General features: G+C 40.8%; 1 protein-coding gene across 1 annotated transcript in view; it reads right to left on the bottom strand.

The window, feature by feature from the left end:
- KIF6 (kinesin family member 6) overlaps positions 1 to 22,300 on the bottom strand; it is a 705,701-nt gene that overhangs the window by 91,471 nt on the left and 591,930 nt on the right. The gene's annotated exons all lie outside the window — the stretch shown is intronic.

Below are 22,300 nucleotides of genomic sequence, written 5' to 3'. Positions count from 1 at the left end.
AAAAGGCACATGAAAAAGTGCTCTACATCACTAATCATCAGGGAGATGCAGATCAAAACAACCATGAGATACCACCTCACACCACAGAGACTAGCACACATCCAAAAGAACAAAAGCAACCGCTGTTGGAGAGGATGTGGGGAGAAAGGGACCCTTCTACACTGCTGGTGGGAATGCCGACTAGTTCAGCCCTTTTGGAAAACAATATGGACGATTCTCAAAAAACTAGAGGTTGAGCTCCCATTTGACCCAGCAATACCACTGCTGGGAATATATCCCAGAAAAGCCAAAAAGTATAGTCGAAGTGACATATGCACGTATATGTTCATCGCAGCACTGTTTACAATAGCCAGAATCTGGAAAAAACCTGAGTGCCCTAGAACAGAAGAAACTTTGGTACATCTATACAATGGAATACTATGCAGCTTTTAGAAAAAATGAGGTCATAAAGTTTGCACATAAGTAGATCAGCATGGAAAGTATCATACTGAGTGAAATGAGTCAGAAAGAGAGAGACAGACATAGAAAGATTGCACTCATCTGTGGAATATAGAATAGTAGACTAGGAGACTATCACCCAAGAATAGTGGAGATAAGTACCAGGAGGTTGACTCCATGGCTTGGAGGCTGGTCTCTCATTCTGGGCAACTCAGTAAATGGAACACCAAGTAAAATGTGGTCGGAAGTCATGTGGGGGAAGGGTGATGCGTGCCGAATGTAGACTAGAGACTGAACACAATGGCCACTCAACACTTTTATTGCAAACCACAAGACCTAATCAGAGAGAGAGAACAAAAGGGAATACCCTGCCATGGTGGCAGTGTGGGGTGTGGGGGGAGACGAGACTGGGGAGGGTGGGAGAGATGCTGGGTTTACTGGTGGTGGAGGATGGGCACTGGTGAAGGGATGGGTTCTTGAACTTTGTATGGGGGAAACATGAGCACAACAATGTATAATTCATTTCAATTCTTAATGTAATTTTATTAGATCAATAAACGTCCAGATGAAAAAAAAGGAAAAAAAAGAAAAAAAAGAAATGAAAGATGGGGATATAGCTCAAGAGGAGGCTGTTCATAAAGAGAGGTTGGCTTTTTTTTTTTTGAAACTATGTAACAAAAAAGCAAGATTGATTGTTGATGGAAATAATAGGAGAGAAAGACAAGAAACTGAGGTTGCAGTGAAGATGGAGGAGGGATGAGCGTTGGTTTACGGTTTACCTACTTTTGTAATATTAAGGTTGAGTGTTTAGGCTTGGACGCAGGAAAATGGGCAGTCATGTGATGGTATTTTCAGATATTCTCTTCCAGTTTTATTAACTTTCTCAATGGAATAGTTAGCCCCATCATGAATGAGAGTGAGAATGTGACAAGCAAGAAAAATAAGTGTGACAGAGTTATTCAAGAATAACTGAACCAAGAGTATACCATTTGCATGCTGTCACTCAGGGATTGTTAAGAAGACCTACTTTCTAATAACACACTGACTAAGAATGCTTCACACAATCTTCTAAAGAGATGTTTTTTAAAAATTTTTTAAAAATTTTTTAAAAATTTGTTTTGTGAATTTTAATTAAAACTTTATTCCAGATTTTTTTGGCTTGTGTTTTCACTTATATAACATTCTATCTTTTTACTATTCTATAGACAGCATTTGGTTAGATCTTTAGAACAACAACAAAAATAAAGCATTCTGGGGCTGGAGCAATAGGACAGTGGGTAGGGCGTTTGCCTTGCACGTGGCTGACCCAGGTTCGATTCCCAGCATCCCATATGGTCCCCCGAGCACCGCCAGGAGTAATTCCTGAGTGCATGAGCCAGGAATAACCCCTGTGCATCGCAGGGTGTGATCCAAAAAAAAATTAAAGCATTCTTCCAATTTTTGCCTTTTAATGGATAAATATATTTATACTGTTTGCATTTATTGTAATTATTAGTATTAATTTTCTTTTTGGTTGCATTTCTTTGTGTAGTTTTTAAGTGACTGCTTAAGGGATTGTAATACATTTTTAATTTCTTAAAGTGTTTTTAAGAGTTAATGTTTTACCACTACAAATGAAAAAGGTGGAAACAACTAAGTCCTCCCCCTTGCTTATGTTATAGTTCTTGTATGTAATAGATAAATTGAAAATAGACTGAGATATCATAATTTTTGCTTGAAGTTGTCCTTCTTTATTCACTTTCTCTCTCCCTCCATTCCTTCCTTTCTTCTTTCCTTTCTCCCTCCCTCCGTCTCTTCCTTGCACTGCCAATGATCAAATTCAAGGTTTCACACATGTGTGGCATGCGTTCTACTACTAAGCTATAATGTCAATCACCCAAACTCTGTTCATTTTTAAAACATAGCTTTACTGAAATAATTCACATACCATAAAATTCTTCCTTTTATAGCATATACATAAATTGTGTCTAATATATTCATAGTTGAAAATTGTTGCCACAATACAGTTTTATAATATTTTAATTACTTTAAAAAAGAAATTGGCATATCCCTTAAGAAACACTCTTATCTTACCTCTAATCAACCACTAATGTGCTTTTTGACTCTATATACTTGCCTATTTCAGTTATGTCATGTAAATAAAATTGTATGTAATCATTTGTGACCAGAAGTTTTAATGAATATGTTTTTATTACTATTTGAGTCCATTATTTGGGTACACATTAATCAACTGATGGACATTTGGATTATTTCCACTATTTTGCTGCTATGAAGAATGCTGCTACGAACAGTTATGTGTAAGTGTTGTGTGAAGACATGCTTTCAGGTTTTCTGGCTAAAATACCTGAGAGTGGAATTGCTAGATCATATGGTAACTCTATGTGTGACTTTTTGAGAAAATGTCAGGTTATTTTCCAAATGGTTGTGTCATTTACACCAGTAGTGTATGAGTATTCCAATTTCTCTTCAGCTTCTCTAACACTTGACATTTTTGTTTGTTTTGTTTGGGGCCATTTTCAGTGATGCTTGAGGGTTAGTCCCAGCAGTACTTGGTGTACCATTTGGTGCCTATGAAAAAATTTGGGACTACAGCATACAAAGCTTGTACTTAAGTTCTTTGAGTAATCTTCCCAGTCATAACACTAGACTTTTTGATCGAGCTGCCATATTGGGTGCGAAATCATATTTTATGTGAATTTTATTTTATTTACTCTGGTGACTAACAAAGTGTATGTATATATGTATATCACTGTATCACTGTCATCCCGTTGTTCATTGATTTACTCGAGCAGGTGCCAATAACATCTCCATTCGTCCCAGCCCTGAGATTTTAGCAGCCTCTCCTTACTCTTCTTTCCCAATGATTTGAGGCTCTTTCAGGGTCAGGGGAATGAGACCTGCTATTGTTACTGTATTTGGCATATCGAATACACCATGGAGAGCTTGCCAGGCTCTGCTGTGTGCTGGTTATTATACAGAGAAGAAAATTAGTATATGACATATGCTTAAACGTGTATATTTGTATGTTTTATTTATTTAGTTACTGTAAAGTTACAGGTATTCATGATTGGGTTTCAGGAATATTATGTTTCAACATGGATTCCTTTACCAGTGTCTACTTCCCTCCACCAATACTTCCCACCCCCATTTTCCTCCCACCCACCAGTCTGCTTCTAAGAAAGGTTCTTTATTTATGTAGCACTGTAGCACTGTCATTCCATTGTTCATCGATTTGCTCGAGTGGGCACCAGTAATGTCTCCACTGTAAGACTTGTTGTTACTGTTTTTGGCATATCGGATACCCCACGGATTCTCGGCAGCTTTCCGGGCTCTCTGAGGATGGAGGAATCAAACCCGGGTTGGCTGCATGCAAGGCAAACACCCTACCTGCTGTGCTATTGTTTTGGTGCAATGGATAACATGTCTCTATTTATACATAAATTTATGCATATATGTATATATTTTATACATGCATGTTCTGTATGAAACCACAGTGAAAAACATACACACATTGTCTTTGGGGAAATACTTATTAAAATACATTACTCATTTCAAAATTGGATTATTTAGCTTTTTATTGTTGAGTTAGAAGTGTTCTCCACATATTCTCCATATCTGAGCAGATGTATCATCTGAAAAATTTTCTCTCAATGTGGAGGTTGTGTTTTCCCTTTGTGATGTTATTCTTTAAAGCTGCTGCTCCATTTGTTTATTTTTGGTCTTTAAAATTTTTAAAATTTTTATAAAGTAGTTCACAATATTTTATTACATTTAATATTTGGACTTCAATTCCATCACCATTACACCTCCCCACCACATATTTTGGATGTTTCCGTCTTGAACACCAACTCCTGCCCCAAAGCAGAACTGAAATAATTCATTTTGTACTGTTTGTTATGAATAAACTGCTCCAAAAACATTTAAAGGAAAGTGTGACAACACTCACCGTAACCATGGCACTGGACCACTCTCCACATGCTTGGGCAGAGCCTCCCCCATGATGAATCTCTGGAAAAACCCAGGAATGCGGGACATTGTGACTGAGAACTCTGGGTTCAATGGGATGCGGAGTGAAGATCCTCCGTCTGTACCCCCTGTCTCCGGTGACTCAGCAATCATGCCCATAAGCCACCTCTGGCTGGCACCAGATAATCTCGTAATTGGCCACCATCCAAATCCTACGTCCTTCTCTCCCGGAAGGGAGAATAACATGACGCTTGCCATAACCATGCCACCGGACTCCATGCCAGGCTGTTTCACTGGGGTGATAGCCCTCCCCACCCGAAGGGACCCAGCCCCAGGAGCCAAAAACCCGCAGAACCTAGCTGCCACCATGCTCACAGCCGCTCTCCACACTTTCGGGCAGAGTATCACCCATGAGTGAATTTATTCCTGGACAGTGCGGCTGTATTTGTGGGCGTGCAATACTTCAAACCACACACCCTACCCATACTCCAAGATTACCGCAACACATTTGATAGGGTTCAAAGCAGGAGGCAGCCAATCTTAGAGGGAAATATATATACATATATATTTACAGATATATGTATATATATATATTAAGCACACAAGGTTCAACCTTTAACAACATGTAAGTGATCTTTTATAGAAGGCTTAATGGCCCCTGGCCCCTGGGTGAAATACAACAATCTCCACACTCTCTCCTCTAAGGATACCTTTTTGTAGCATTTTTAGCAGTTTTACATCACAAACAATATAAAATACACTATTTCGGTTCTACTTTGGGGCAGGAATTGGGGTTCGGGATAGAAACGTTCGAATTATGGTGGTGGGAAGGTGTAATGGTTGTGGGATTGGTGTTTGAATATTAAATGTAATGTAATATTGTGAACCACTTTACAAAATAAAAAAATTATATATAAAAAGTTTTCCTTAAATAAATGTTTACTTTCTCAAGAAAAAAAATTAAGTGTGTGACAGTTGTTGTATTTCACCCAGGACCATTAAGCCCTTCTATAAGTGATCACTAACATGTTGTTAAAGGTTGAGACTTGTGTACTTATGTATATATGTATATATACACACATATATATGTATAAGTATATATATACATACACATATATGTAAAAATATATTTCCCTAAGATTGGTTGCCTTCTACTTTAAACCTCATGAAATGTGGTATAGTACTCTTGGAATATGAGTGGTGTGAGGTATGAGATGTCCAGGAATAGGTTCACTCATGGGTGAGGCTCAACCTGAGCTTGTGGAGAGTGGCCATGAGCATGGAGGCAATTGAGTTCTGGAGGGTTTTGGCTGCTGGGGCTGGGTCCTTGGGACAGGGAGGGGCCTCACCGGGCCCCTCCGGGGTGCCCGAATGAAACAGCCTGGAACGGGCTATGACTAGGGCCAACATCCAGAGACTATAAGACCAAGCTCCCTGAAGCTTTTCGGCCGCGACTTGGCAGCCGCGCGACATCTAATAGCCTTGTTCTCCTTCTTGGAGAACTTGACAAGCTACCAAGAGTCTATTGCCCGCACAGGAGAGCCTTGAAGCCCCCCATGGTGTATTCATATCCAAAATATAGTAAAAGGTATATATATATACCTCTCAGAGAGCCTGGCAAGCTACCGAGAGTATCCCGCCCGCATGGCAGAGCCTGGCAAGCTACCCATGATGCATTGCATTCGATATGCAAAAAACAGTAACGATAGGTTTCATTCCCTTGACCCTGAAAGAGCCTCCAATCGTTGGAAAAGACAAGTAAGAAGAGGTTGCTAAAATCTCAGGGCTGAGTGTAATAGAGACGTTACTGGTGCATGCTTGAGTAAATCGGTGAACATTTATCGATTTACAATATCACGGATGACAGTGATACAGTGAGAGTGATATATGTATATTATATATGTATTATATCCATTCAGAAAAACATTACTAAATTCAAGGACTACTGAAATTTATCTCTATACCTTATTCTTAGTGCTTTTAAAAATTATCTCTTTGATCAATTTGATTTAAATTTTGCATTTGGGTTGAGGTAGGTTGTAAAAAATTACAAACGTGCGCGCACAGAAGGGGGTGATGTATGTGTTGTGTTGTTCATGGGCTCTTGGGGCGGTGCTCTCTCTCTTTCTTTCGCCGCTCGCATTCAGTGTTCTAGAGCTGCTGTGTACAGACCGGATCAGGATGGCTCCTCCTTTGGTTCTGCTTCTGTGTGTGCCGCTGTGCTCTCTTCTGTCTGTCTCTCTATCTCTGTCTCTGTCTCTGTAGTCTCTCCTCTGGTCTCTTCCGACCTCTGTCTCTTCTTCTGTGTCTTCTCTCTCATTTCTGTGTCTTCTCTGCTGCTTCTGTGTCTTTTCCTGCTTCTGTGTCTTCTCCCCCTTGTGCTCTGCTTCTGTGTCTTCTCTCTTGCTTCTGTGTCTTCTCTGCTGCTTTTGTCTCTCCTGCCAGTCTTAGTTTATATAGCAATCACATAGAGTGGTGACACAAAGGTGGGTTGAACGTTAACAAATTAACAAAGACGGGTAAGACCACTCCTCCAGGAGATTAACAAAATCTCATTTACGGAGATTACTCCAGATTACTAGGAGATCTGCTCAAGGGTGGGGATCCAAACAAGGGTGTGTCGCTTTCTTCCTTCCTCAGCTAGTAATCCGCTTAAATAGTTGTAGTAAATCTACTTCTAATATTTTGAGCAATGTCATTCCATATGAGCACAGTGAGAGATATCAGACTTTGTTTGTTTTTTTCTGAGGACATTCACTATATATTCCAGACCACAGTCCTCAGGCCAGGTTAGTCTTCCTAACCCCAGCAGGGTCTTAGTCTCGTTGTTACTTTTGGATCATGACAGCATTTGTCTATGACCATGCTCTCAATTTATATTTGAGTATTGTGGCGCTTTGGCTTGGCCCATTTCAATGCCAGGGTAGCTCACAGTTTGCCCTGGGTCCATTCTGTCCCTCGTCAGGACCCTGCTTTTGAGGTGCTAGGAACTAAGGGCAACTGAGTCAAGAAAGCAGATGCCCAGGAGTAAATATTATTGGAGTCAATCCGTTCCCAAGTTACAAAGCATAATATTAACTGTCTTCCTGTGTCCATACAGAAACGATGTTGCTTTAAGGTAAGCTAAATTTCCTGCGGTAAGGCTGAAAGGACAAACCCAATGTTATCCTACAGTAGGTTTGTAGCTTGTTTCTTTTGAATGTAAGTATCCCATGCATTTGTTGAAGAGAATATTTTATCCCCCTTGAACACTCTTGGCATCCTTACAGAAAATCAATTTACCATAGATAAATGAGTTTATTTCTGGACTCATTTTTATGGGGTCTATATAGTTCTCTTTGTATCTGTGTTATCTTAATTACTGATGCTTTGTGACAGAATTTATAACTGGAAAGTGTGAGTTTTTCAACTTTAATCTTTTCAGTATTGTTTGGCTAATCTGCATCCCTTGCCTTTCCACATTTAGAAGTTTAAGATGAGCTTGTCATCTCTATAAAGAAGACAGCTGGTAATCTGATAAGAATTACATTTTCTCTGAAGATAAATCTGGGGAATATTCCTATATAAACAAAATTAAGTCTTTTGATACTTAAACATGTAGTACTTATGTATACTTAAACATGATACTTAAACATGTAGTATTCAAAATGTAAGGCTTATACTTTTTGTTAAATATACTAAGTATTTTTGATGCTATAACAAATAGAATTATTAATTTTTTCCAGATGTTTTGTTGCATAGTGCATAGAAATGCAAATGATATTTTTTTATTGATCCTAACCCTGCAATCTTGATGAACTCTATTAGTTTTAAACAGTTTTCTACTGGAGTTATTAGAAATTTCTACATACAAGATCATTTCATCTATGAATGGAGATAGGTTTATTATATCTTTTTCAAACTTTGACATTGACATTTCAAACTTCTAATAGTAAGAACAAAACTTTAAACTTAAGTTCTTCTCTATTTAGTCTGTTTTAACCCACAGTTGAGTTCACTCAATTTGGATAGTCTGTCCATTACAATTTGTTTGCAATTAATCTTTTACTCCCTATTCTCTGCATCCCCCCACCCAAGCACCTGGTGAAAAGTTTGGTGTTTTGTACCCAATAAATATATCACTGTATCACTGTCACTGTTATCCCGTTGTTCATCGATTTACTTGAGTGGGCACCAGTAATGTCTCCATTTGTCCCAGCCCTGAGATTTTAGCAGCTTCTCCTTATTCGTTTTTCCTGATGACTGGAGGCTCTTCTCAGGGTCAGGGGAATGAGACCTGTTATTGTTACTATATTTGGCATACTGAATATGCCACAGGGAGCTTGCCAGGCTCTTCTGTGAGGGCAGGGCACTCTCAGTAGCTTGCCGGGCTCTCTGAGAGGCATATATATATGTATATAATATATTTCCCTTTATGATGATGTGCCACATGGCCACGTAGTCCAGGAATATGTTCACTCATGTGTAAGGCTTGGCCGAGTGTGTGGAAAGTGGCCTGGAGCATGGTGGCAGTGGGGTAGTGGAGGTTGGCTGCCGGGGCTGGGTCTCACCCGCCTCTGGTGGGGCACCCTTAATGTGGAGTCCGGTGGCATGGTTATGAGGCCCCATAACCATGCCAATAAATATATGTACAATTTAAATTTTCATATCAATCTTCAATTTTGGTGAGCATGTCTTCCATTAATACAAACGTTAAACAATAAGAAGTTAAAATTTCTAGAGTCCAGGATTAACGGTTTTGGCATTGGTGACAAGAATCCACCTTTTAACATTACCAGAAGCTACACTGAAAACGTGAGTTATAAGCTTCAAGAAGCAACAGAAGGCTTGGCTTGCTTACATGATATGAAGTCACTGCAAACCCTCTTTCCCCACCTCCATCAGTGTTGCGTATAGCCGAGCTGATCCTTGAGTATCACAGGAGGGGCTCTAGGCCCCTGAGAACTACCAGGAGTGCCCACCATTCCAAAAAAGCCAAAGCACAGATGTTGGCACTGGCCTCGTGAATGCTGAGCCAGAGGCTCTGGATGAAGTCTTGCATGTTACTTGAGGGGTAGGTGGAATTAAGAGGTCAAAGCAGGAGAGGAGAGAGCAAGAGAGAACAGTTGCTGTTGCATCTGTGGGGAGAGAACTTCATCATATGCAAATATGAATACTCTCTGTGAGGTCTTAAATTAATAGAACGTCATATTCACAGAGGACTGGAGATTCTAGAATGAAATGTGAGAGTCATTTACCTCAGGTCACTGTGGTCTGGGAAAGTATGAGAAAGACACACGAAAAGCATCTCCCTCTTTTAAATTCTTTCCTTAATTCTGTCTTCCTTTAAAATCACCTGCATAATTGTTTCTTTCTTTTAAAACTCCTAAAATTACTCCACCTCTTCAAACACTACACAATTGAAACCTTATCATTTTTAGTTTCAGTACCAATGATCTACTATACATATAGAGAGAGTTCCTCAAATTTATTCTTACCTCACAATTAATGAAAATGTTTATTATTTTCCCCTGTTCAGAACAGACAGTTAATTTTGTTTTCATTTAAAGTTAGCCAACTCTTTCCTCTGTCCTCTCCATCATTTCTTTTTTTAAACTTAAAAAATATTTTTTATTGAATCACCATGAGATACACAGTTACAAAGTTGTTCATGATTAATTTTCAGTCACACAATGTTCCAACACCCATGCCTTCACCAGTGTTCACAGTGTACATCTTCGACCACCAATGTGCCCAGTTTCTCTCCAATTGCCTCCGCCCCACCCCGTACCCAGTCTGCCTCCATGGCAGACTCTCTCTCTCTCTCTTGAATTACCATAAGATACACCATTACAAAATTGTTCAAGATTTGGTTTCAGTCATACAATGTTTCATCACCTGTCTCTTCACCAGTATATATTTCCCACCACCAATGTCCCGAGTTTCTCTCCTGCCCCCATCCCCACAGCTTGCTATATGGCGGGCAAGTTTCTTTCCTCTTTCTTTTTGGGAATTACAGTTTGTGATATGGGTACTGAACGTTTATCATGTTTGTCCCTTTACCTACTTTCAGCATGCAATTTTTGTCTAGAGTGATCATTTCCAACTATCTTTGTCATAGTGGTCCCTTCTCTATCCTAGCTGCCCTCCCACCACCACTGCTTGAGGCAAGCTTCCAACCATGGAGCATGCCTTTGTTTCTACTGTCTTAGATATTAGTTTCACATTATGTTTTTTTTCTATCACACAAATGAGTCCAATCATTGTCTGTCCCTCTCCTTCTGACTCATTTAATTCATCACGATACTCTCCATGTCCATTCATTTATAAGCGAATATGACTTAATTTTTTTTTTTGCTTTTTGGGTCACACCTAGCAATTCAGAGGGGTTACTCCTGGCTCAAGCACTCAGGAATTACTTCTGGTAGTGCTCCGGGGACCATATGGGATGCTGGGACTCAAACCCGGGTCAGCCACATGCAAGGCAAACACCCTACCGACTGTGCTATTGCTCCATCATGACTTAATTTTTTATGGTGGCTGTGTAGTATTCCTTTGTGCAGATGTACCATAGTTTCTTCAACCAATCATTTGTTCTTGGGCACTTGGGTTGTTTCCAGATTCTGTCTACTGTGAATAGAGCTGCAATGAATACAGAAGTGTAGATAGCATTTCTGTTGCGTGTTTTTGCGCTCCTAGGGTATATTTCCAGAAGTGGTATTGCTGAATTGAATGGAAACTCAACTTCTAGCTTTTTGAGAAATGCCCATATTGTTTTCCAAAAAGGGTGTACCTGCTGGCATTTCCACCAACAATGAATGGATCCCTTTCTCCCCATATCCATGCCAGTTTTGGTTGCTCTTGTTCTATTGGATGTGTGTCAGCCTCTGTGGTGTGAGATGATATCTCATTGTTGTTTGGAGTTGCATCTCCCTGATGATTAGTGATGTAGAGCATTTATTTTTTCATGTGTCTTTTGGCCATTTGCATTTCTTCTTTGAGGGAGTTTCTGTTCATTTCTTCTTCCCATTTTTGAGAGGGTGGATGTTTTTTCCTGTAAAATTCTATCTTTGATAATAACCTTTTATCAGATGGGTATTGGGTAAATAATTTTTCCCTTTCAGTGGGCTGGCTTTGTATCTTTGTCATCATTTATTTTGAGGTGCAGAAACTTCTTAGTTTAACGGAGTCCCATTTGTTTATGTTTCTTTCCACTTGGTTGGTCAGTGGTGTTTCATCTTAGAAAATGCCTTTATCTTCAACGTTATGGAGGTTCTGCCCACATTTTCCTCCCCATACCTTCTGGATTCAGGTATGATATTGAGGTCTTTAATTTGTTTTGACCTCACTTTTGTGCCTGGTGTCAGAAAGAGGTCTGAGTTCATTTTTGGCTTGTAGCTGCCTAGTTTTCCCAGCACCACTTGTTGAAGAGGATTTCCTTGCTCCACTTCACATTACTTACTCCTTTTTAAAAAATTTTTTAAATTTTTATTTTTTTCCCAACTGAAAGTTATTTTTTTTTAAATTGAATCACCATGTGGAAAGTTACAAAGTTCTCAGGCTTATATCTCAGTTATATAATATTCAATCATCCATCCCTTCACCAGTGCCCATATTCCACCACCAAAAACTCCAGTATACCTCCCGGCCCCGCCACCCCCACCCCCACTGTATAACTGATGAATTTCACTTCATTTTCTCTTTACCTTGATTACATTTCATATTTCAACACAAAACTCACTATTGTTGTTGGAGTTTTCCCCCAAGAAAGACAGCCCTACTACCAAGGAAGCATTTGATAATTAGTTTTCCATTGCTGAGAATGAAGAGATTTGTAGCCCCATTGCTCCAAGTACATAACTCTTTTTTTCCCCCTTTTTCCATTTCCTTTTTTTCCCCCTCATCCCCCTTCCCGCGCCTCATAGTATGGTGGACGCCATGCCGCGTTTCTTCCTGAAAATGGGAAACAACCGGGAAAGAGGGATATTTCCTCTTCTCGGCCGGCGTGGGGCTGTTGCTTAGTTCACAGTCCAGAGAAATGGCTGCTACTTTGATTACCTTCAATATTTCAACAAAAAACTCACTGTTATTATTTGGAGTCCCCCCCCTTCAAGTCAGACCTGCTAAAAAGGAACTGTTTCACGTTGCTGACAATTAAGAGATGTTAAGTCGCTTAATGTTAAACTTAAGATGTTAAGTCGGTTTTGGATTTCTGTATAAGGTCCAGGGAAAATTCTGCCAGAAATTGCATAGCCCATCTCACAGTCCCAGTGCATTGCTGTAAGAAGCTGCGCTGGATGCCAAAATGTGTTAGGTTTCTGGAATCAAAGTCTTTAGGCTCAGAGGGTCCGTTTTGCTCTCAGCAGCTCCGGATTTATCTGGGCCGAGGGCGTGCCGGTTACACCCACTTCCCATGATTCCCTAGGAGCCCCAAGTGTAAAAATCGTATACCTCTGGGGTAGGAGTCTTAGAAGATGGCTCCTGCCATGTGGATGCTGCCGCCGCTGCCATTTTCTGTGCAGGAAGATAGGGTGGGGAGGAAAGATCCGCCCCCGGGCAGTACGGAGTTGTAGCCCAGCTCACAGTCCCAGTGCATTGCTGTAAGAAGCTGCGCTGGATGCCAAAATGTGTTAGGTCTCTGGAATCAAAGTCCTTAGGCGCAGAGGGTCCCACATTACTTACTCCTTTATCAAAGATTAGATGATCATATATTTCATTGATCTGCAGGTTTCTCTTTATTCCAACACCATGTTGTTTTAATTACTACTGCTTTGTAGAACAGCTTCAAGTTGAGGAACGTGATGCCACCCACCTTCTTTTCCACAAAGATTTCTTTAGCTATTTGTGGGGGGTATATTGTTCCACATGAATTTCAGGATTTTTTAGCTATTTCTTTGAAAAATGTCATGGGCTTTTTAATAAGGACTGCATTGAATCTGTCTAATGCTTTGGGGAGGATAGCCATTTTGACAAGGTCAATCCTCCCAGTTCTTTTTTATTTTATTTTATTTTGTGTTGGTTTTAAATGTTTTTTTTGCAGTAGAATCTTTTTCTTTTTTTAAATTTTATAAAGTAGTTCACAATATTTTATTCATTTAATATTCAAATACCAATCCCACCAGCATTACACCTTCCCACCACCATATTTTGGATGTTTCCATCCCAAACCCCAATCTCTTCCCCAAAGCAGAACAAAAATAATATAATATTTCCCTCTAAGTTTGTTTGCCTTTTACTTTGAATCCTATCAAACGTGGTGCGGTACTCTTGGAGTATGGGTGTCCTATGAAGGGCGCCTCGAGTGAAACAGCCTGGCGAGGGGTTTGGTTATGGCGAGTGTCATGCTGCTCCCTTCTGGGAGAGAAGGATGTGTGATCTGTATAGTGGCTTATGACAAGATAATCTGGCGCCAGCCAGGGGTGACATATGGATGTGATTGCTGACTTGCCAGAGATAGGCGGGGGAGAGGGATTCAGGCAGAGGATTTCCTTTTCCAGTCCTGTTGAACCCAGAGTTCTCAGTCACAAAGTCTTGCAAACCCGGATTTTCTGTCCTCCCAATTCTTGAGCAGGGATGTATTTTCATTTCCTTGTGTCCTCTTTCATTTCTTGAAGTAGTGTTTTGTAGGTTTTTTTTTTTTTTTGAACAGGTCCTTCAACTCTTTAGGTAAGCTGATTCTGAGGCACTTGATTTTCTGAGGCACAATTGTGAATGGGGTTGTTTTTCTAGTATCTCTCTCTCTTTTTTTTTCTCTTTCATTATTTGTATGTAGGAAAGCTTCTTTATCATCCTTTGAATGACCTTTCTATTTTAATTTCATTTAAATTTTTTTGGTACTTCTGTATGTTTTCTATATTTTTACTGAGACTTGCTTTTCATTTATTTCAACAGTTTTTCGGAATACTTGAAACATGGTTTCTGGAACTGCGTTTAGTGTCAATTCCAACGTGATATAACGTTAGGCTGGTGTCCATCAACAGTCTTTAGCTTGTGAGTTGGAAGTTGCTGGCTTTGCTGATGCTGGATAATTTTGGATTGCACTCAAAACATTTTCAGGCTATTCTTTGAATTCTAGGGGTTGGAACGATAGTTTAGCGGGTAGGGCGTTTGCCTTGCATGCAGCCAACCCGTGTTCAATTCCACCATCCTTCTTGGAGAGCCTGGCAAGCTACTGAAAGTATCCTGCCCACATGGCAGAGCCTGGCAAGCTACCTGTGGCGTATTCTATATGCCAAAAACAGTAACAACAAGCCTCACAATGGAGATGTTACTGGAGCAGCTCGAGCAAATTGATGAGCAACAGGACGACAGTGCGATGACGGTGCTTTGAATTCTAAGAAGACTGCTGGTTCTTGTTTGTTAGTTTTCAGCAGACAGTTAGCCCAGTTAGGTTCAGGTTACAAATTCCCATCAACCATATTTGAACCATGGTCCCAATGCTAACACTGTTTTCAAAGGCTTTGCTGAGTTACTTAATTTGTTTCTATCTGCAGGCAAGTGACCAGGATGGGACTAGGTGTTGACACACCTTACAGTAGGATTGTCAAAGCATTTGGTATGCTCTTAAGGTCTGCACACACTTAGTTTGAAGATGAGTTCAGGAACAGCTTTATGGAATCATCAATTCTGTTCCTCCTTGGGATCTGCTGGACTCATCAGGATTCCTGAAGAGGCCTCAATCCTGGACTTCCCAGTTGTTCCATGCATTCCTGGGATGGTGTCTGCGTCTGGGACTAAGTGGGGACAACTCAGAGTGGAGCAAAAAAAATCGGAGTCTGGCCATGTGTTTGGCACCACAGTTCCTCTGCTCAGAGCAAAGGAATCTCCTCCATCAGACGTTAGGCTTCTGTTTGGCCACAGCCACTCTAACTGTCACTAGGGAATTTTTCTGTGGGTGCCTTGTGATGGCATTTCTTTGAATTCTGGTGTCCTTCCCGAAGCTGCCTGCTGCCAATTATTTTTTTGGGAGTTGTCAGATAGGTGCCCCAAGCTTTCTGTACAGGCAGTCAACTAGAGTTGACTTCAGAGGGACACATCGGAAGAGGTGTGATCACTCTACACTACTCAGAGCTGAACCTGATACTGCACCTCTGTTTGTTTGTTTTACTAGTTTATATATATATCTCCCAGGATTTTTGTATTATCTTATCTAAGGCAGATGAATCTCATCCACAATTTGCTTCATTTTCCTTTCTTAGCATATGAATAGTCTCAGCTAGGTCATTAGTCAGATCTAGTTTTGCTGCACTTAAATCCTTACCAAACCCCAGGTATTTGTGTGTTCATAATTTGTGGTCTGTGATCAAACCAATCTTCAAACAACGAATCTCTCCTTTACCAGCATTTCTATTTCCTAGAGCACCATTCAAGTTCATGTTACAGATATTCTAATAATGTGGACTGAGTGGCAACACTGATCACAGTCATATGTCTTTTGTCATTCTTAATTGTGTCATCTTGATTCATTTTATTAAACTCAGGAACTAGATGAGAAAGGCTATTACTGTCATTAATCAATTATTATTCAGAAACTCTAGGGAATGCATTAAGACAAGAAAATAATAAGCATAAATATTATGATTTTTTATATGAATATGATGGCATTTCTAGGAAACTCTAAAACGGATTACTAGAAAAATCCCACTAAAATTAAAAAGAGGACCTGAGAAGATGGCTGAGTACAACAGAGTTTTTGAAAACACACTTTTTTCTATCTTAAGAAATGGAAGAGTATTATAGTCACAAAACAGTAAAATTGTAATATACTTAGGAATAAACTCCACTTCTAAGACTCTGTTTCAGGGACTGGCAGAACAGGGTGGAGGGCCGAGATGTGCTGCGATCTTACGTATGATTTTGGATTGTGAGCTAAGAATGGTGTACAATTTCCACCACCAATGTCCTCTAACATCCCTCCTGCACTCCCACCCACCTCCACCCCCTGCCTCTGTGGCAGACAATTCCTTCTCATGCTCTACTTTTGGGCATTATGACTTGCAATACCAATACTGAGGGGCCATCATGTTTGGTTCCTTATCTACTTTCAACTCACCTAAGATAAACTTTTCATAGTTTCTTTCCATGACACAGTGCTTTTTCTTTAAAAAAATAAAATTGTGGCATTTACTTCTGCAGAATATATCATTTCATTACCTTTATGCACTGATTTAGACTTGCCTTAGGTTTCTGGGGCCAGCAATTAATAACTTCATGCCTTTAGTGTCCCTTGTTTATTAGATTTTCTTAGTACCTCGCCTACTTTTAATTACTTGTCTTTGTTTTACAATGAAAGGGGGTATCAAAGGACCCTAGTGTTTGTGAATAAGTTGCTAACTACTGCTACATTTCAATTATTTATTAGGTGGTTTTCTAGATTTCAGCATCATCTGAACATGTGTTAAGTTGTGTTTTGAAAAACACTAAATTAAAAATATTCAGGCATCATTAAAAACATCTTCAACAAAGATAATATTAATAAAGTCAGTTTTACCTCATTACAAAGTCTGTGTTTTTAGTGGTAAAATCTCCAGACTTAGGGTCTGATAAAAGACTTAACCATACATGTGCGGGAGTCATTTATTCATGCAGCTGCCACAATATAATAAAATCCTCATTCTAGTTTTGACTGAGAGATGTGCAGTGCATGCCAGGTTACCCTTGGTTATCTCCTTTGGGGCAGTTTATGGGTGAGGCAAGGTTGATACCCACCTACAGACACATGCAACATCAAACACACACACCCTCCTCCCTAACCCAGACAAACCAGTAGTTTTCCATGGCAATTTCTGAAAATTAGAGAAAGGCAGTTGTCCTAGGGTTCTTCCAAATATTTCACAAGAAAATTAAAGGAAGTGACAAACTGGACGAAAACATCTGCCACACATTCCAGAGACAAAGACCCAATATCCAGAGGACACAAAGAGCTCATACAAATCAAGGAGAGAAATTCAATCCACCAAATGGGTAAAAGCTAGGAGACACATGAAAAAGCACTCAATTCTACCAGCTGTCAGGGAAATGCAAATTAAGACAGTAATGAAATATTATTTTTTGCTCTCCAACTGGCAAAACCAAAAATGACAGATAGTAAATGTGCAAGCAAGAATGCTGGGGATTGTGTTACCCACACCCAGGCATTGACTGCAAACAAATTTATATTTGTACACAAAACCATATGCATTATTTGTGATAGAGGACACATTGTAGGACAAAAAGATGTTTGTTGCAAGGGATTAAATAGATCACAGTTTTCTCATATGCAAAAAGTAGCCTCATCAAGATAGCAAGCATTAGACCCATACACACTGTTCAATGAGAAAAAAGAGGTGAAGAATAACAAGTACTTAAATTCCAGAGCACCAGTATATCCATGGTAAATTATGGTGTCTAAATTAATAGAGAAGAGAAAGAACCAGGGCGATATGCAGTATGTAAGGTGCTTGCATTCCACATGGACTAGCTGGGCTTGATCTTTGGCATCCCATATGGTACCTTGACCCTCTCAAGAGTGATCTCTGAGCACAAAGCCAGGAGTAATCCTTGAGCACTGCAGGGTGAGGCCACAAACAAACTAAACAACAACAACAAATGGAAATAATTGTTTTGGAATCTTACCCAGTGGTGCTCAGGGCTTACTCCTGGCTCTGTGCTCTGGGATCACTCCTTGTGGACTCAGGGCTGTTAGGATTGAACCTGGATTGACCGTGTGCAAGGCAAGTGCCCTACTCTTTCTTGCATGGGTAAATACCCATAAAAACACTTACTGTATTATTCCACTAGCACATAAATAGAGATACTTTTTTGAAATTGAGAAAATACAGGGTTAAAGGCAGCCCCCCTCCCTCAAGACTAACATGCACATTGTGATCCGACTTCTGCAACAAAACAAGGTGTCTTCAGGAATGTTTGCTATTTATTCTATCTATCTATCTATCTATCTATCTATCTATCTATCTATCTATCTATCTATCTATCTATCTATCATCTATCTATCTACCATCTTTTCACAGTTGTGTAGAAGGAGATGGGAGATGAACCAACATTTTTTTGTTTAGCGATTTCTCCTGACTCTGTGCCCAGGAATTACTCCTTGTGGTGCTAAGGGTACCATATGGGATGCTGGGAATCAAACCCGGGTTGGATGACTGCGAGGCAAATGCCCTACCTGCTGTACTATTTCTGCAGTACAGAGGGAGAGGAGAACAGGAGTTCTTCCTTATGATGTGTATATTAATGTTGTGTTTGAGTATTTAATAGCAGCTGCACCAAGAAATCACCTGTGAGTTAAAATGAGGCATAAAACAGCCATCTGAAGCAATTTGTAAGAGACCCCCAAGGGCCACTTGCCCTCTTGGCTGCCTTAGTCTCTTCCTTTAGTCTTTTCTCTGCCTCCGGCTTTTATCATCTTCCTGGGAGGAGACAGGGAGAAAGGCTGACTCCACTGGTGACTTTGTCTTTTTGTTTCTTGCCCAAGTCCATAGAGGAAATGCAACCTTCCTGAGAATCTACAGGACAGAACTGACCCACTACTCACAATTAGGCTGTGAGTTTTCCTGCCTCTAAGACCATGGTCCTTGAAGTGCAGTAAAACCCCGGCCCATGTTCTGGCTTCCTACCCTTAAGAGCAGTGTATTTCTGGGCATGCTTGTTAGACTGTGTAGGCCTCCGTTTAGTCACGTATAAGAAAATTCTCCACTAAAGTGGGTCATTATGATCCTTAAGGAGGGGGCCATCTTTGATGCTTGCTAGCCCCAAATATGAGCTTAGAGACCTCAGTTTCTCTGTGGACTGTGAGTCCTTGCAGACAACCCATGCTCTGCACAAACTCTGAAACAAGATTTCAGGGAGGGGTCTCTGTGGTACCCCCCACTGCCTTGCCCCAGCTAGGTCCTGCTCTAGCTCCTCTCCTTACTCTGCTGACTCTCCTTACTCTGCTACTCTGTGGTGCTGTGAGGCTGGTCTGGGAGCATCAGCGGTGATGTCCAACCTCAGCACCAGACTGGCCCTCTCACTCTGGCCTCTCTCAAGGGCTTGACCTGGCACAGCTGCCTGGAGAGCTGCTCAGGCCCAGGTGCGGGTACCACCCTGCGCCTTCTCTGTATTTGAAAGCCATCAGTGGCTTTCAGGAACATGCTCAGAGTTTGCTGGGTGGTTGACAATAGGCAGCCAGACCACCCTGGCTGCTCTTTTCAGCTCTTCCCTGTTCAGCTTTATCACAATAATTCCTCCTTCAGTCGAAGCCATCAGTATCTATCTATCTTTGAAGGAAGTAGCAGAGTTTCATCAACCTTCTTTCCACAAATCAGTGAAGTTAGCTCAATACAGGCAGAGCATTGAGTCACCAGTCTTGGGAAATATGTAACCATCTGAGGGGAGCCTGGGTCTGGAGGGACCCCTTCACCATGCATAGATACGATTTTGTTGCTCCCCATCCATGAGATTCTGGTTTACAAAGAAGCTGGCATTTTCCTCAAGGTTATTCTGATATCTAGGTAATAGTATTTGTGGGTGAAATTACCTTGGAAATACTTGTATGAAAATGATCATGTCAAAGATGTACTGCTATGATGAGATTAGAGTGTACCAGTTGCCTCCAGAGCATCTAAAATGACTCTCCTCTGAGGGGAAAAATTTTTATTTTAAGGCATTTCATTAAATGAAATGGGTGGTGAAAAAATTGGTTCTTTGAAAAACATTCAGCTGGAGCCTCAGCTTATGCTATATTCCACAATAAATCCCAAATGAGTTGAGTGTGAAAAATATAACAGTAATAAAAAAAACTATAAGAAAATTTAGGAAAACATTAAATGTATATGGTGCAATGAACAGCTCATCTTTATGAATGTTGGGACAACACTTTCTAAGTGAGAAAGCAATGCAGGGAGTCATTAAAGAAAAGATGAATCGAGTTCACTATGAACAAGGGAAAACAACCCCTGTGTACTATAATGCACTTTCCAAAGACTAGTCCCTGTTATTGTTGGAAAACTGTGGGGTGATGGCCAGGTGCTTCCTTAAGAACCTAGAGATAAAGGAACTGGTGCCATTTTATTAGATCTGAGCTAATCCAACCCTTCACATTCCTCTCCCTGAGATAAAACCAAGGGGGCTGAGGCATCATTGGACTTACCCCGCCCATCTTCATTGTAAAAGGGACCGTTCCTTGTCTTACTGAGGTGGAAGCTTTTTGTTTTAATTTATTATTTTTATTTTGTTTTCTTTTTTTGCTTTTTGGGTCACACCCAGCGATGCTCAGGGGTTACTCCTGGCTTCGCACTCAGGAATTACTCCTGGCGGTGCTTGGGGGACCATATGGGATGCCGGGGATCGAATCCGGGTCGGCCACGTGCAAGGCAAACACCCTACCCGCTGTGCTATCTCTCCAGCCCCCTATTTTTAAAAAAATTTTATTTTTTAAATTAAATCACCATGTGGAAAGTTAGTTTCCAGGCTTATCTCGGTTATACACTGCTTGAACACCTGTCCCTTCACCAGTGCCCATATTCCACCACCAAAAACCCCAGTATACCTTCCCCCCACCCCCCACCCCCACTTGCGTAGCTGATAAATTTCACTTCATTTTCTCTTTACCTTGATTACATTCCATATTTCAACACAATATTCGCTATTGTTGTTGGAGTTTCCCCTCAGAAAAACAGCCCTGCTGACAAGGAAGCACTTGATAGTTTTCCATTGCTGAGAATGAAGAGATATGAAGCGGCTGCGCGGTTTAGAATTTCTGCATTGCTATAGTCAGGAGTGAGTACTGCAACACCCACTCCCTCCCCATAAGTAGCACAACAGCAGTGTGACCCTTGTGAGGTCATGCTCACTCCTAGCTCTGCACTCAGTGCTCAGGGGCTACTCCTGGATCTGTGCTGAGGAGTCACTCCTGTTGAAACTCAGGTGCCAAGAACAAATCTGAGTCAATAGTGTGCAAGGTAAGGACCTTCCTTGCCTACTATAATATCTCTATGGGCCCTTAAATTTTTTTCAAAATAACTAACTTATTTTGAAAGTGTGAAGCCACACTTGGAATGCTCTGTCCTTGAATTTGTTCCTAGTGCTCAGGGGACCATACAATATTGGAAACTGAACCAGAGTCAGTCATGGGCAAGGCCTTAACCTGTGTATTATCTTTCTAGACCCATCCTTTTTTTTCTTTAATTTTTTTTGGGAGACAGAAAGATAATATAGGGGTTAGGGTACTTGTCTTACCTGTAGCTGACCCCACTTTGATCCTGGCACCACATATGTTTCCCTAACCATCAGCAGGAGTGATCCCTGAGTGCAGAGCTAAGAGAAAGCCCTGAGAACTGCTGGGTATTTCTCACCTGAAAAAAAAAACCCAAACCAAATAAAATAGTTTTTATAGGGTTCACACTTAGGATACTTAGGGGTGATTCTTGGTGCAGTCATATAGTGCTGGGCATCAGCTGAGGGCCTAACGTGTGCTTCCACTTGAACAGGTCCCAGTTTATTTATTTTGGAGTGTTTTAGGCAACATCTGGTGGTGCTCAGGGGCCACTCCTGGCTCTGTGCTCAGGAGTCACTTCTGATGGTGCTGGGGATTGGTCAGCAGAATGCAAGGTGAGCATCCTAAGCCCTAGACTCTTGGCCCTGCGGCTGCTTTCTGAAACACAACACTTCTCTCCTCCTTGATAAAGCCAGGTTGGATAAGAGATGACTTTCTGACCCAAGCAGTCTTTTGGTTTTGTTTTGTGGTCCTGAACTTCGGTCTCACACATGCAAAGCAAAGCAAGTGCTCTATCACCTCCCCCTCCTCCACTGCAAACAGTACAGTCTTCAGCCACTCGGACTGCCATCCTAAATACTGAGAGGAGGAAAAACTGGGCCATTCAGGGTGTCTTTGTCATCACTTTGAGCTAAGAAAAAGCAAATAATTATTGGTTAGCCC

The sequence above is a fragment of the Sorex araneus genome, chromosome 5 (assembly GCF_027595985.1).
Source record: "Sorex araneus isolate mSorAra2 chromosome 5, mSorAra2.pri, whole genome shotgun sequence".
In the NCBI taxonomy this organism is placed as follows: Eukaryota; Metazoa; Chordata; class Mammalia; order Eulipotyphla; family Soricidae; genus Sorex; species Sorex araneus.
This window is presented reverse-complemented; position numbering and strand designations above follow the sequence as displayed.